This window comes from Sturnira hondurensis, unplaced genomic scaffold (genome assembly GCF_014824575.4).
Source record: "Sturnira hondurensis isolate 20B ecotype Veracruz unplaced genomic scaffold, ASM1482457v3 Scaffold0004622, whole genome shotgun sequence".
Taxonomy (NCBI): Eukaryota; Metazoa; Chordata; class Mammalia; order Chiroptera; family Phyllostomidae; genus Sturnira; species Sturnira hondurensis.
The window spans coordinates 1,380,149-1,397,051 of record NW_028077253.1 but is presented as its reverse complement, the minus strand read 5'-3'; positions in this window follow the sequence as shown (position 1 = coordinate 1,397,051).

Sequence of the window (16,903 nt, the reverse complement as noted above, 5' to 3'; positions counted from 1 at the left end):
TGTATTCAGCCTCTAGCTACAATATACATGTGCATAGTTGTCCTGGATTTCCTTAATATGGATGGTGCACTGGCCTGTAAAACTCAACTTCATCAGTGCCAACTGGTTCCCTTAGTTTACCGAGCAAAATCAAACTGATGATACAGCACACTGTATGGCTTATTAAACAGACAGCTTTGCCATTTTGCTAAGCTGCTAAGGTGTACCATCACGTTGTTAAGCAGAACATGCATATGAAATGCTTTAGACCTACTAATAAACCAGGATATTCGCAGCAAGTGCATCAGTGGATTCAGGAAGACAGGAAGAGAAAATCTGGCACAAGAGAGAAAAAAGAATCTTTTCCCACCACAGGAAAGGATTGACGGTATGCAATGTTGATGGCGGATGCTGTCATCTTCTCGGACAGACTTTTAAAAAAATTGTATTATTTTATTTTTATTGTTGTTCAAGTACAACTGTCTTCATTTTCCTACCACCACTTTACCCCACCACACACATCCCCACCTCCCACCCTCAAAATCCTTCCCTGCTCTGGCTTTGTCTATGGATCCTTTATACATATTCAGATAGAATTTTTCTTAATTTTTCCTTCACCCCCCTCCAATTTGTTGAGGAGGTGCCCATACTATGTGGTTAGAATGAAAAGTGATTTTGTAAAACACTTCTGGGAAGCTCTGGAAGAAGTTTAGGAATATCCATCTAAGCTGAGCAGTTCAAGTTAGAAAAATTATATGAGAGCAAAAGTTGTCTGAGATATTGCAACTTGGCTAAATTATTTCTAGGCTTGGAGGGGAACCACAAATGTGCCCATCTTAATCAAACATTCTGGCTATAAAATAGCCTATTACTAATCTTGATTTTAAAACTCACCCTGTGATTACTTGACTTTACCTTAATAGACACCATATAGTGGTTTCACAGTGTCTGCGAAGCAGACCAGATAAGAAAAAATGAATTAAAGGTCACTGTGCTAAGCTAAAATATCAGAGTAAAAAAGCAGAAGGATGATGACCCTCATGCCATGAGGATTGTTTTCCCCAAAACATACTCTAATCAATGTTATACTTTTGCTGGGAGAATAAAGAAGGATGCATTGATATTTGAGAATTACAGAAGTCTCTCACCTACCCAATGACATTAAAATGGATACTCCACTAGGAGATTATGTTGTAGACTGCTCTGCCTGGTTCTAGGAATTGTATCTCGACCCCTTGTGGCTAAGGGCAAGGGAAGACCTTGGGAATGCAAGCCACAGGAGACAAAGCTTGTCTCTGGTAGCAAATGCTGCCTCAGTTTCCTCTCTCTGCCCCCAAAGCTTGGTTGGAAGTCAATGACAAGTAAGACCCCTCACAGCGGGGGGCCAACTTAAGCCAGACTCGATCATGTGGGAGTCCTTCATGGAAGGCCTCGGGGGGGAGGGGGGCTGCAACAAAGAGCAATGGACTCTTGCCCCCAGACTTTGAGATAGCCGGAGTCCCCATGTCCTTTGGGAGACGTGCTTCCTGCCTCTAATCCCCTTAAGCCTGAATACCTGTTGGGGAGAGGTGAAGCTCCTGGTCTTGTTACAGTGTGTCCTGGGGGAAAATCTGGCATCACAAAGACTTCCTGATAAATCTGTGAAATCTGCTCTGCTCAGAGTGCTTTCATTCATATGTTAAGGGTTTGAGCAGGAAACCCTAAAACTCTGTTCCTGACAGACTCTGACTCAGACTAAGCCCTCAGATTTATTTGAAATGTTATCTACTGTTTGATCCTTGCCGCCCTGTATTCCTGTGTATTACAACCCAATAAAAGCCCCTGGAGGAGGGAGCTCAATGCCTTTTTCACCTGAGAAACTGGCCATTGCTCATGGCCTTTTTCCTCTGGGAAAATGGCCCCTTCTCCCCAAGCAGATCATATCACGTGTCAGTCATGATTACTCTCATCCTTGGTACATGGGGGGACTTGCGAGGAAAGTCGCCCTCACAGAGATAAGCTTAGATGTTTTTTTACTTGGATGTTAGCACAATACTTTCTTCTGAATTAAGGAAAAAGTAATCAAAATGTTCCATTAGTTTCAAATCAGCTTCCTGAAAGAATTAATTCTTTTATAAATACAAAATTCCATGTTTGCCCTGGTATTTCAATATAATAAGGTGAAATTTTGCAAAAATCACAAGAAATTAAAATTAATGCAGAAGTAAAGACATTAGAATCAAACTGGCAACGGTCTCTGTAATGAGAGCTTTAAACATTCTTGATAGGATACTGTGCTTGAAATTATTCTGTGTATATGACAGGCCAAGGGAATAAAGACATTAGAGTCCTGGTCCTAGCTATTCAAGTATTGTATTATATGGAGACAGATGTGACCTTTTGCAAATGTAGCTTCTTCGTGTGAACAATGAGAGGAACAAACTAGATACACTTGAAGGTGCCTTCGATGGAACATATAGTTCCTTGCAATATTTTCTTCCTAGAGCATCATTATGGAAACAAAACCCTCAGGAGAGCTAATAACTAATCTCATTCCCAAGAAAAGATTTGGTAGGAACTTAGCTAATAAGCCAGTCAAGTAGGCAAAGAGGGAAAGATGTAAGCAAGGGAAACCCAAGGAATTTTGAAAAGTGAGGAAGTAGAAAATAAGCCAAACTGGTCTAATTCAAAAGCATTTCTTTGAATCAAGTAGTTTTCCTTTATAACAGATTTTTATATGACAATAAAAATGGCACATATTTTGTAAAAGATATTTTAGGGAAAACAATCAAAAGATTGCATGTAATTTCTCCATCCAGATATGACAGTGATGTTAACAACAATAATGATCATGAACACGTCTAACTGTGCCAGAGATTGTCTATGGGCTTTTAAAAAGTAAGTCCAGCTCTAACTGGCATGACTCAGTGGGTCGAGTGTCTTCCCACAAAGCAAAACTTCACAGGTTTGATTCCTGGTCAGAGCACTGCCTGAGATGCAGCCCAGTTGAGAGGCAATCAGTCAATGTTTGTGTCACACATTGACTTTTTTTCTCTCCCTCTTTTTCTTCCTTCTTTCCCCTCTTTTTAAAAATAAATAAATAAAATCTTTTTTAAAAACAGTAAGTCCACTCAATCTTCCTAACCACCCTATATGTAGAATTGTCATTACTGCCACTTTACAGACAAGAAAATGACCTTTAACATCTTTATGAAAATCCCATTTTCACTTAACATATAAAAATTTTACCATGTCATAAAAGTGTTCAACAGCTTATTTTCAGCTTCTCCTTATTATAAACAGTGTAAGCATTCCCCTTTAAATACTGACAGAGAACTAATGCACTAGCACATATCCTTAGTGTAAATTCATGCAGTCAACCATTTTTTTCCCTATTGGCTGAGAGTCTGCTAAAGAGAGATTGTGCATTTTCATGGTGGCAAAGCAATTGACTGCTCTAAGCACATGGCATATCTGCTAAGGTAAGACTTGCCAGCAAAAGACTATCACATGTGGGTAATATTCTTTCATCCTACTCTTGTATTAATTTATTTTCAAATATTTCCTGCACACTTACAATGAGCCTGGATAGTGTCAGACCATCCATGATCTCAGAATGTAAAATCCAGAGGGTAAAGAGAAACCAAAATTTGATAAGTAAATATTATAACAGCAACATTTAAGTTAGGATCCTGGCCAGGACAGAAGTACAGGCAGAAATTAGATCTTGAAGGATTTTTAGAGAGAGGGGAATGGAAGAAGAGTGGGAGAGAAACATCAATGTGTGGTTCCCTCTCATGTGTCTCCTACTGGGGACCTGGCCTGCAACCCAGGCATGTGCCCTAACTGGGAATGGAACCAGTGACCCTTTACTTCACAAGCCCGTGCTCAATCCACTGAGCCACACCAGCCAGGGCTGGTCTTGAAGAATTTTTTATTCAGGTAAAATTTAAACTTTATCCTGAAGTAAATGAGAAGCTATTATGAATCTTTCTTATAAACTAATTAATGAATTTGGAAATAACTAAATAAACGTGCAAATGGAAATATATGCTTTTAAAGTTTTAGTCTTAGATCCAGCCCTCCTGAAATTGGATTGAAATTCTTCTGGGCTTCATTTTTTTTTACTAAATCACTTGTGAACCACATAGTCTAGGGTGGGGGTTCTCAAGCTTCAATGTGCAACAGCAGGCTTGCTAAACCCAAACTGAGGGCTCACCTCAGAGTTTCTGACTCGGTAAGCCTAGAGGGAGACCTGAAAATGTGTATCTCTAGCAAGTTCCCATGTGGTGCTGAGGTTGCTGGTCTAAGGACCACACTTTGAGTAACACTTCTAGAAGATGAGGCAATCTGACTCTTATTTGTCTTACTTATAGAATGGATGTCACAATAACTTACTTGCCTACTTCATACATTGTTGAGAAAAACAAATGAGAAAGTGAGCTTGGGAAATGCAAGCTCTTGCCAAAAGTGGCATTATATTTGCCAGCAACTGCTGTGTAACTCCAAGGAAACTGTTGTCATTATAAATGCGACAAATGTATACAAATTTTGCAGTGTATACAAATGTCAAATCATTTTGTTGTATGCCTGAAACTAATATAGTACTGTATGCCAATATAAATAATTACACAAACAAAGGGGAGAGAAAATCTCTAAGCTTAGCAATGGCTGTCAAAGCTATAAAGTTCTGCCAGTGACCTGAACTTCAGCACTAATCTTTATTTCTCTTCTATAATTAAATGAAAATATTTGAGGGACTGTCAAAGCAATAGCAACCATAACCCATAGGTCCTGTTTGTTCTTAAGTCATATCGTTCAGTGTCTTTACCTCACCTCACCCATTTTCTGCTACCAATGGATTTAACACTCATGGAGGAATAGGTTTCTGTTCTTTCCTCTCTCCTCCACCTGTCCATTTCTTTTGCTAAGTAAATAATAGTTAGGCTACTGGTGAGCCCAACCAGAAATAGCATTATGCAATAGAATGGCAGGAGCAAATGAGAGTATCTTTACTCTGTCCTTGAAAATCAATTAAACTCCAATGTACTCACATTGCACTTGATCTGCATTGCTTAGGTCTTGCTCTCTCTTACCTAAAATCTACTGTGCTTAGGATTGCAAGATAAAAATAAGCCAATTCAAAAGAACCTATGCACCCCTATGTCCACTGCAGTGCTATTTACAATAGCCAACTGCTGGAAACAACCTAAGTGCCCATCAGGAAATGAGTGAATGAAAAAACTGTGGTACATTTACAAAATGGAATACTATGCAGCAGAAAGCAAGAAGGAACTCCTACCCTTCGTGACAGCATGGATAGAACTGGACAGCATTATGGTAAGTGAAATAAGCCAGGTGGTGAAAGACAAATACCATATGATCTCACCTATAAGTGGAATCTAATGATTAAAACAAACAAGCAAACAGAAAAAGAACCAGAGGCATGGAAATAAAGAACAAATTAACAGTGACCAGAGGGGAAGAGGGAGGGGGTTAATGGAGGATAGAAGGGGAATGGTCAAGTCGAGGAACATGTACAAAGGACCCATGGACAAAAACAATGGGGTGGGGATTATCTTTGATAGCAGAGGCTGGATAGGGCAGGGGAGAGCAATGGGCATAAAATAGGGACAACTGTAACTAAACAACAGTAAAAGATATTTTAATAAACATATAGATGCCTCAATAAATTTGAATTGTAGATGAAAACAGATTTTGTATTATAACTATGTCCCAAATATTGCATTGGACATACTTATACTAAAAGAAAGTATTTGTCATTTATCTGCAATGTAAATTACCCAGGCATAATATCCAGGTATTTTTCTTTGCTGAATCTGGCAATCTTAGCTGTGTCCCATCAGTAATGATGTGGTAACTGTGGCTAACAAATGTGTATACTATAGAGAAAAAAAATTCACCTACAATCCCAGGTTGAGTATATTGGTGTGCATAACATTACAACTCACATATGGAACATTTTAACAAGCACCAAAAAGCAGGCCTCACCCCACCAGAGCAATTAAACCACAATCTTTGGACATGGAACCAAGTCTCTGACAGTTTTAGAAGCTCCACAGATAATTCTAATAAGCAGTCAAGATTGAGAACTACTGAATTAAATGAAGCAACATACATCAGTGGTTCTAGTTGTGGCTGCCCATTAGAATAGCCTGGCAACTATGAAAAATCTCAGTGTCCACGCTGTACCACAGGCCCATTAAATCAGATTCCCTGGGGAGGGGATCCAGACATCAATTGCGTTTTAAAAACTGTCCAGTTGATTTCAGTGTACAGCCAAGGATGGACCCCTTACTTTATAGTGATTCAAATTGGCATATTCTCATGGGACACACTGAAGTGTCCAAAAGTGTCAGAAAAGCATCATGTACAAATTACTGTGTATAGTGCTATGTGGAACTTTGATTTTCTACACTTCAAAACAATATATTCTCGGTTATTTTTACATTCTCATTAGATGTTTTCCCTTTTGTCAATAACATAGCAGTGTAAAGTTGAACCAGTGTGAAATTTCATAGTCTATCTTGGCAAACTTTTGCATCAATCCCTGAGCAAGTACAGGTAAAACAATGCTTACTGCTCAGATAATTCTTTATGTCTCATCTTCCCTGTGACATGGCTTCGTGCACTTCAGGGGAATTCCATTACATAGACTACCATGGGAATGATGCTGAATGTGTCCGTCACAGAAATGCAATCATTATTTGTATACAGGCAGGAAGAATTGGCTTTCACAACAAATATATAACTAATACCAAAACTAGAGTGATAGAAGTTTTACCACTACAAATGAATTAAAGGAATTATTGAATCTGTGTGGAAATAGGAATTGAAATAGGAATTTGGGAAGGAATTGGAGAGGTGGTTCTTACTTGGTATCTGTGATGGGAATGTGGTCTAGTACCTAGTAGGGCTGCAGTTATTCAAAAGCTACACTGGGCTGGATATACAAGAAGACTCACTTACAGGGCGGATGGTTGATGCCAGGTGTTGGCTGATGCTGTCACATGTAGCCTTCCCACACAGTGGTCCTGGGGTAGTTTTATACATAGTGACTAGTGTCGCCCAGAATAAGCATCCTAAGATAACCAGGGAGAAACTAAATGTCTGGGGTTTTTTAAAGATTTTATTTATTTAATTTTAGAGAGAAGGGGAAAGAGGGAGAAAGAGAGAGAGGGAAACATCAATATACAGTTGCCTCTCATGTGCCCCACACTGGGGACCTGGCCTGCAACCCAGGTATGTGCTCTAACTGGGAATCGAACCAGCAACCCTTTGCTTCATAGGCCTACACTCAATCCACTGAACTACACTAGCCAGGGCTCTAAATGGCTTTAAAAAAAAAAACAACCTAGCCTTAAATGTTATATAGCATCTCTTCGGTCTTATTCTATTGATTGGAGCAACCTCAAGCCTGCGCAGATGCAACATCTTGACAGAACGGGTGTCAGACAGTTTGGAGACCATGATTACAGTGAACTTCAGTGTTTAACTTAAGTCTTTCACTAAATCCAGTTAAAACATCATCCAGGGTGATTAATTAAATAATTTCCAAGTCAATCCATTTTAAAGCCTCAAATAAGGCCAGAACCAAAGGACCAAAAAGAACAAGGGAAATCAAACAAAAATAATCCTGACCTATTTCAAACCTAAAGTTATTGCACTGATATCTGGGGCACCATAGGGTTTGCTTCCGCCAGTACCTGTAGGTGTACTCAAGTGAGCAGAGGACAAAGTGAGATGTTAACAAGTTAAAATAGCATATCACTTTTCAAAGGCATTTCTTTTTGGGGAATTCACTAATATTTCACATAAAAGTTTCTCTTCTTTCCCCTAAATCTACATTATCTGATATTGTACATATTATGGAGGCTATTAGATTATCCCTGTTTCTATTGATAATGTGCTTCTTTTCCTAAAGCATGGGACATTACTTTACTATTTTGATGGCATCCATCTATTCATTTGTCAAGAAATCAAGTGGAAAATGAATGTTCTATTATTTGATTTTCCTGTAAAGTATCTATTTGTCTAACCACGGGCCAAAAGCTGTAGTTAAAATTTTTTAACATTACCAAAAGGAAGCACATCTATTTTCAAAATACCATCACATATATAAGTACATTTTCTTTTTTACTGAATTTATTGGGGTGACATTGGTTAACACCATTATGTAGGTTTCAGGTGTATAATTCTATAGTGCATTATCTGTATACTGTATTGCATATTCACCACCCCAAGTCAAATCTCCTTCCAATCACCATTTATTCCCCCTTTATCCTCTTCCACCTCCCCAACCTTTTTTAAAAGTTTTTGCTTAATCCCTTCACTTTTTACCCAGCCCACAACACCCCTCTCCTCTGACAACTGTCAGTCTATTCTCTATGAGTCTGTTTCTATTTTGTTAGCTTATTTTTGTTCATTAGGTTCCACGTTAATCTACATGGTTGAATATACTTTATTTCATGCAGTTCATCTATAGAAGATTTAGATGTCAAACTTCATATTAAATATCAAACTCCAATACAACCTTCTATTTATACTCAAAGGGAAGACCTTTACTTTACCCCAGGAGTGTTAGATCAATTGTCCCCCAAATACCGACAGACACATATTATACACATGACTGTAGAGGTGCTATTCATTTTCTCTGTTCTGGAGAATCAATCTCCTGTGACGTGGTTCACATCCATCTGCCCCATCTATCACATCACTGAGGAAGGGTTTTGAGGACAAACTAACTAGGAGGAGAGAAACTGAAGGGAAGGCAGGCGATACCCCTCATGGCTGGTCTTCGCTTCAGCTGGCCTGGAACTGTCAACCACAACTGCAATTACTGACCTTGCTAGAGGCTGCGGCTCCCTGGAGGCAGTGGGGAGAAAAGGAATGATGGATGTTCATGGTGCTTTCTACAAACAGGAGGAATAATTATGAAGTATTCATGCTGTCACAGACCACAGTGCAGGGTCTCAGGAGGATCATAAGATTAAAATTGTGAGATTTTTGGAATGAAAATAGGTTCAGTGAGAGTTCACTTCAAGTTCTCATTAAAATTTTTATAAGAGAGGAGGAAAAGCACATGCCTTTATCACAGAGCAATTATAACTTATAAGCTAGTGAGAATGCTGGTGACAAGTAGCATGAAAGAAGTCCCCAAGCAATATTTTATTTCATGGAACTGTTCTTCCCTTCAAAACTGACTATGAATATAGTTTCACGATAAAATTCTGTGGCTTGTAAACAAAACCATACAATTTTGCAATATGCACTCCTGCAAAAAAAAAGATGCTTTAATTATATGTCCTAATTCTCTCAAGTGCCTGTTTTATATCTTAGCCATTTAAAAAAATCTTTATGATGAAATTTGATCAGTTGCCTTTTTATACACAGCTCATCTTTTAAATTAAAATACATCTTCTTATAACAATGTTCTGTAGTTTTAAAATGGCTCTCTGGGGTATGCTTTGCATGTGATAAAATTCACCTATTTTAAGTGTTCAGTTCAATGAGTATTAATAAATGTATACATGTATGCAGCCATCACCATAACCCAATTTCAAATCCATCACCTCAAAACGTTCCTCATGTCCATTTGTAACCAATCCTTGCTCCTACCCCTAGCCCAAGGGACCCATTAATCTGGTCCATCTCTGTAGTTTTGCCTTTTCTGAAAACTTCCTATAAATGAAACCACAGTATACGTACACTTTTGTGATAAGATTTTTTCATTCAACATAATGACTTGGAGAGTCATCTATGTTATTTCATGTATTGACTGTTTATTCTTTTTTTAATAGAGCATCATTTATCCATTCACTAGTTGATGGGAATTTGGAGAGTTTTCAGTTTGGGGCTGCTCTGCATAATTTTAGCCTAAACTGAGTATAAGAGCTTGTATGTTTCCATTTCTCTTGACCTATCTAGGTGTGGAGTTGCAGGGCTTTATAATAAATGTATGTTTGATTTCTCAAAAACTGCCAAAGTCATTTCCAAAGAGGCTACACCAATTTACCTTCACACCATCAATGTGTGAAGGCTTTAGTTTCTATTTTTTAGCCAATATTTAGTATTGTCATTCTTTTGGATTTAAGCCATTGTAGCCTGTGTTATGTAGTATTTCAATATGGTTTAATTTACATTTCCCCAACAACCAATGATGTTGAACAATTTTTTTATGTGCTTGTTGGCCATTTGTGTATCTTCTTTGTTGAAGTGTCTGTGCAAATATTTTCCTCTTTTTAAAAATGGGATTTCATCTTACTGAGATGTACACATTTTCTGTGTGCTAGATGAAAGTGCTTTATCTAATATATAATTTGCACATACTTTTTCCAAGCCTGTGGCTTATTTTTTGGTTAACTTAATGGTATCTTTTCTTAGAACAGAAGTGTTTAATTTTTATGACATTTAAGTTATTAATATTTTATTATATGGTTCATGCTTTTAGTGTCATATTAAGAAATCTTTGCCTTCCCCACAGTCACAGAGATTATCTATATTTTTTTGTAGACAACTCATAGCTTAAGCTATTAATTCTAGAATTTTTAGAAAGACTTCTTTTTCACAGGCAGCGATGATATTCCTCGCTGGTAGGCAAGCCATTATTGATGTCTGGCAGCTGTTTTGATGGGCTAGTGATGAGGCAGTATGAGCTGTAAATGATTTTGAACATAATCTCTAACTGTATGTAACAGTCTTTAATAGACAAGTTGCACACTTGTATTAGCATACATATAAGAAGGAATACATCAAGTATCTGTAGTTCGTATTCCACAGTTTTACACAACTGCTAAAGAATGGTACATCTCAAGGTCCAGGTCTGCAGGATGGGTAGTTGCTTATAGGAAGCTGAAGTAAACAGAAATGGGACATGGCTTTTTTTTTTTTCGACATAGCAGGACACAATGGTTATGGAGAGAATTTGCCCAACAACAGGCCTGAACGTTATAAATCAATAGTGTGGGTCATTACAATGCTACCCCCAAAATATAAACATCTCCAGTGAGAGCTGAGGCAAAAGAGTTATAAGGTCCGAGATGTAGCAGGCTCCAGGTGGGAAGTTATAAACTAATGTCAGGGAAGCTGACTCCAGTACTTGAAAATCCATAGAGAGAGCTATTGCGAGATAGCAAGGCCTGAAGCATGAGGCCTCGTAAATCTAGCCAGGGTATGTGTCCCTGGGAAAGGACTTAGCAAGAAGACAGAATTCATAGATATTTTACTGAATCAGAGACAGGAAACAGGTAGATCCAGTTAAAGGGACTATTGCATATGGTGGTCCTAAGGCATGGGAATAATTTAAGTTGCCGGTTGTTAATCAAGAAGATGTTACAATTCATTGTAACCATCCCTTATTTCCAAATCACCTGGAAATAAGGGGTGGTTATGACCCACTCAGTAGGGTCCTCATTAGCTCCCTTTTAGTCTATTGTGTCAGTCTTATAACCTGCCCCTTTGCTGACAGTCTTTCACTTAAATCTCTCATGTATTCCATGCACCCTTCCTAGATTGACTGACTTCAAGAATGGTTTCTATAAAAGCCTTTTGCAATATAAAATATTTAATAAATTACCACTGTTTATTGAATGAGGTATACATTCTTCACTCATCCTGACACCGAAAGCTCTCAAGAAAGAACAAACCTTTATTCATACCTCATCTAGAGTTTACACTCTATATTCTGCAGTAACAGGATGCTTGCTGTTTATAACAATTCTGCTTCTTAAGCTTAGCACACTCTCTATCAGAAATCACAGTCTTCACTTACTTATGTGTACATGGCCCAAGAATCCTTTTCAATGCTATGTGTGTGTGTGATTTGACTACTCAAGTAGTACAAGTCCTTTTGCATACATTCTTGTATCAATTTGGCAGTGATCATACTTTAGGATGTTGAGTTAATTATTCAATGTGTTCCCTTAGTTTAATAAAATATTTATGGTATATGGTTGATCTTATTGGAACAGACACATAAAATCTGGTATAAATTCCATAACACTGTATATTAATGGAATTTGTATATTAATGGTTTTGGCTCAAAATTCTTCCATGAAACAGTTCGTAATACCTTCCAAGTGTTATTAGAAAAGTACTTTACCCTACGTAAAGATTAATAACAATATCCATTATGAAATTGTTTTTCCATTTCCGTTTGTTAATCAAAACAGGTCATACATAGGCCAATGAAAGGTGGGTGCTATTAAAGCCTCGGAAATTTGGGAAAACTCTGTCAGAGATAAGCCCCTTTCCAATCTCTACCATTGGAATCCCAACCATGACTGTCATGTCTTTGGTTATCATTGCTGCTGTGTCCTCTGCATCTTGCCTTATTCATAGCATTTAGTAATAGTTCGATACACACATTTTTAAAAATAAGTGAATGACCCATTTCTCCATTTTTTTATTCTGTGACTTTGGCAAATTTCTGGTGGAACATGTCCAGGTAAACAAATGTCCTTCAACCAAAGTCTGAGCCCATATCCAGTCACCTGCTACCCAACTAAAGTGACAAGAAGTTAGCCATGATCCCGAGCATCCCAACTCCTTGCACCCCAGTCACAGCCAACTTGCCCTGACTTGAGTAAGGATTGTCATTCAAATACCAATTTTATCTTTCATTTCCTAAGGTTGATATTTCTGAAAAGTGAGATAGATGTCAGGCCATTTCAAAAATGTGCAACGAAACATTTGAATAAAATTCAGCTTAGAGTAGAAGATACTGGAATGTGTTTTAATGTCAGGGTTATAAGAAAAACATTTCATCTCCTTCAATGAAGGTGGATGTGAACACCTAGACAAAGGAAACTTTATTTTCACAATTGTCAAAAAATGTCAAAAAAAGAAAGTAGCATAGACAGTAGGTAGAAAATAGACAGGGGGAGGGCAAGAATAGTATGAGAAATGTGGAGGCTAAAGAACTTGTGACACATGGAGATGAACTAAAGGCAGGGAATGTGGTGGGAGGGTGTGCAGGGTGGAGGGGAACGAAGGAGGAGAAATGGGACAACTGTAATGGCATACTCAATAAAATATATTTTAAAAAAGAAAGCACTTTGATTGTTTTCTATTAATTTCCTCAAAGTGAATAAATAAACTCCAATTTTCAGTGCTCCTTGCCTTTAAAGGGAATAAATATGTTTCATTTCATGTCAGATCCATGATTTTACAAAGGCTGGTTATCACCCTGTGAGTGGTACCAGTGTTTCCTTCTAAACAGACAGACATTTGCCAACAATGTGAAGAATCAGTGAAGGAAAGAGTGATGGCTCAGGATTTTCTTTCACTTTCCTCTCTTACTTTTCTCATTTTAATTAAATTAAGAGCAGAAAGGAAATTACTTTTCAATAGGAAATTAAGTGAAGAACCCTATGACTATGCAGTAGAAAAATGTGTTTTTTCTTAATTAAGAAGTGCCAAGCAATATGAAAATGTAAGAGACTCAAGTGTGAACTCGTGCTATGTATTTGTGATCACACTTTGGATAGGTACTTGATTTAATTAATATTTTGCTATATTTTATTTGCATTAACTCTTATCCAGATTTCTGGTGTTGGGTAAATTTAAATATGCTCCCCTAAATACCATAGCACTTCTACATTTATTTTTATGCTCAAGAGTAAAGCCTCTCAAGGGAAAAGTTTCTTCACATTAACATTTTCATACACTTAGAAATTGTCCCTTTGCTTTTTTCCTTTTGAAAAACTCACTGAAGTGTATATTATCATCTAAGCTTTTAAAAATATTTTATTTATTTATTTTTAGAGAGGGGAAGGGAAGAAGAAAGAGTGGGAGAGAAACATCCATGTGTGGTTGCCTCTCATGTACCCCCTACTGGGGACCTGGCCCACAACCCAGGCATGTGCCCTGACTGGGAATAGAACCAGTGACCCTTTGCTTCACAGGCCCATGCTCAATCCACTGAGCCACACCAGCTAGGGCATCATCTAAGGGTTTTTGTGGGGTTTTTTTGAAGATTTTTTACTTTAGTTTATTTTATTTTTTAAATATATTTGATTGATTATACCATTACAGTTGTCCTATTTCCCCCCCTTCATTCTTCTCCACCCTCTGCACCCCTCCCCGACCATTCCCCTCAGTTTTTAAAAAAAATGTTCTCTTTTAAAACTTTAAGAAGAATTTCAATTCTAAGAGACACTTTTGGTTATTCAAGGCATACTTGTTGGGACTCTATTCGGGTTAAAACAGGAATCAAGAAAACTTACCAAAGTGAAAAAGTATGTAGAAAATTTTATTTAAAAGATTTCAGAAAAAAGAAATCTGTAAAAAATTTTATTAGTTGGGGTCATATATCTGGGGCCAGTGTCATCTGTAGTTGGAGTCTACGCCTTTTCACTGAAAAGAAAGTACATTTTCAGTGTATTTGTTGTACTCCAGATACCAGGATCTGCCTCTTTTCTGCCTTCCACTTCCACACCAAAGAGATGGAACTACCAATTGCCTGCAGTTGCCTGCAGGTATGCATTTACTATGCACGATGCCTTATTCTTGCTTTAAGGGAAGCATGAAAGGTTTCTGAGTGGGTGAGAAGGGAGCCTCAGATATTGTCATTACTTTCACTGATTTTCTTCTAGTCATATTTATTATAATCTTTCATCCTCCATGATTTTGTTGATTACTGGACAATCTACATTTTGATTTTCTCATTTTCTCTTATGTTTTAAATTTTTTTTACTATTGTTTCCATCTACTTTCCTGGTTTGTCATTCACTCTTTCCCTTCATCTGCTATAAATATATACCTAGACTGCTGCTTGTCTGATTAGTTTTAAACTTTTCTTATTTAGCTGTAACATGTAGTGCACATGTGGCTCTAATTTTAAAAAATGCTCACCTCATCCTGAACCAACAATTTTATTTGTGAGATTCAGACAGGGACAAACAGACCCCTTCTCATGCCTGTCCCATGGGCTGCTCCCCATACTACCAGCTTCAGGTCTAATCCAGCTGCCTCACAGATATATTTAGGATATATTTAAGGGGCTCCATTTCCAGATCTTCAGCTTTAGGATATATTTAAAATTGAACTCATAACATGTCTATAATCAGCCTCTTCTGTCTCCTAATTGTAATGCTCTGAATTTAAAAAAAGACATTTCACCCAAATAAACCTATGCATATATAGCCAACTAATAGGTGACAAGGGAGTCAAGAACACTCAATGGGGAAAACATAACCTTTTCAATAAATTGTTTTGGGAAATCTGTATAATCACATGCAAATGAGAGAAACTGGACCCCTAACTTACACACCACTCACAAAAATTAACTTAATGTGGATTGAAGACTTAAATATAAGACCTGAAGTCATAAACTAATAAGACTAAAACACAGAAAAAAATTCCCTTGACATTTGTCTTGCCAACGTGTTTTTTTAATATGATACAAAAAGCACAAGAAGACAAACAAATGAGACTTCATCAAACTAAAGTGTTTCTACACAGTAAAGGCCACAATAAACAGAATGAAGAGACAACCCACAGAAGGGGAGAAAACATTGCAAACCATGTATCCAATAAGGGGTTAGAATCCAAAATATATCAGGGATTCATGCAACACAATAACAAAAAAAAACTGATTTAGAAAATGGCAGAGGACCTGGATGTACATTTCTCAAAAATAGACATCCAAATGGCCAACAGGTATGTGAGAAGATACCGAAAATCCCTAATAATTAGGAAAATGCAAATCCAAACCATTAGATACCACCTCACGCTTGTTGGAATGGGTGTTATCAAAGACATAAATGTTGCCAGGATATGGAGAAAAGGAAACCTTTGTGCACTGTTGGTGGGAATGTAAATTGTTGCAGCTGCTGAGGAAAACAGTATAGATGTTCCTCAATAAATTAAAATCAGAACTACAAGTTATCATGGCAATTCCACTTCTGGGTATATATCTACCCTGGGCCTGACACTGTTGCAAGATCTTATGGTCCAGCTGTGAATGACACAGACCAAATTCCCTGTCCTCATAGAGCTGGAGAAGGTGACTCCTATCCTAAAGCTTTTTCAAACCAAATGTTAACAAAGTTAGACTATCTCTGAAGGAAAAGTATGTCCCCCTTTTTATTGCTAGAAAGAATTCCTGGAATTGATTGATTAATACGTCACAAAACTCTCCTCCATCCCCACCTATTCATCTTCTAAACAGTTAAATAAAACATAGGTGTCATCTCAAGTATTACCTTCAAAGGAATAGCCATCTCAAAAAGAGACATTTTTCCCAGTGTAGTGTTCAATATATTTCTGAGTAATGACAAGCAAAAATGGAAACTGATGTTAATGTGGGCCACTGTTTTCACAGGAACCTGTTCCAGACCGGATGAACCAGTGGAGATATTTATATATCTCTGTCTCTATCTCCATCTCTGTCTACCTCTTTATCTATAGAACTATTTCTAATTCCTAATAAGAAGATACAACTTCCTAAAAATTAATTCCTAAAACCATTCCATTCTATATCCCAGATCACTGTAAAATTATGATTAAGATATTTATCAATTACAATTGATGTTCAATGGTATATTACTTTCAGGTATATAGCATAGTAGTTAGACATTTTTATACCTTATAAAGTGATTCCCCAATAAGATTAGTACCCACCTGTCCAGCATACATAGTTACTACAATATTATCGATTATATTCCCTATGCTGTACTTTACATTCCAAGACTAGTTTGTAACTGCCAATTTGAACTTATTAAAATGTTTTTTAATCTACAATAGTTCTTTTTTCCTGCCATGCATTAATAGACACAATCATTTTCCATGTTGTATCTGAACAAATTTTCTGTATATTTTTGCAGTTGCTCCCTTTGAACTTGATTCTTTATTAATTATCGCCATTGTGACTCTTTATAATACCAATGGCCCACTAAGTGATTTGCTATCATACACAAATATT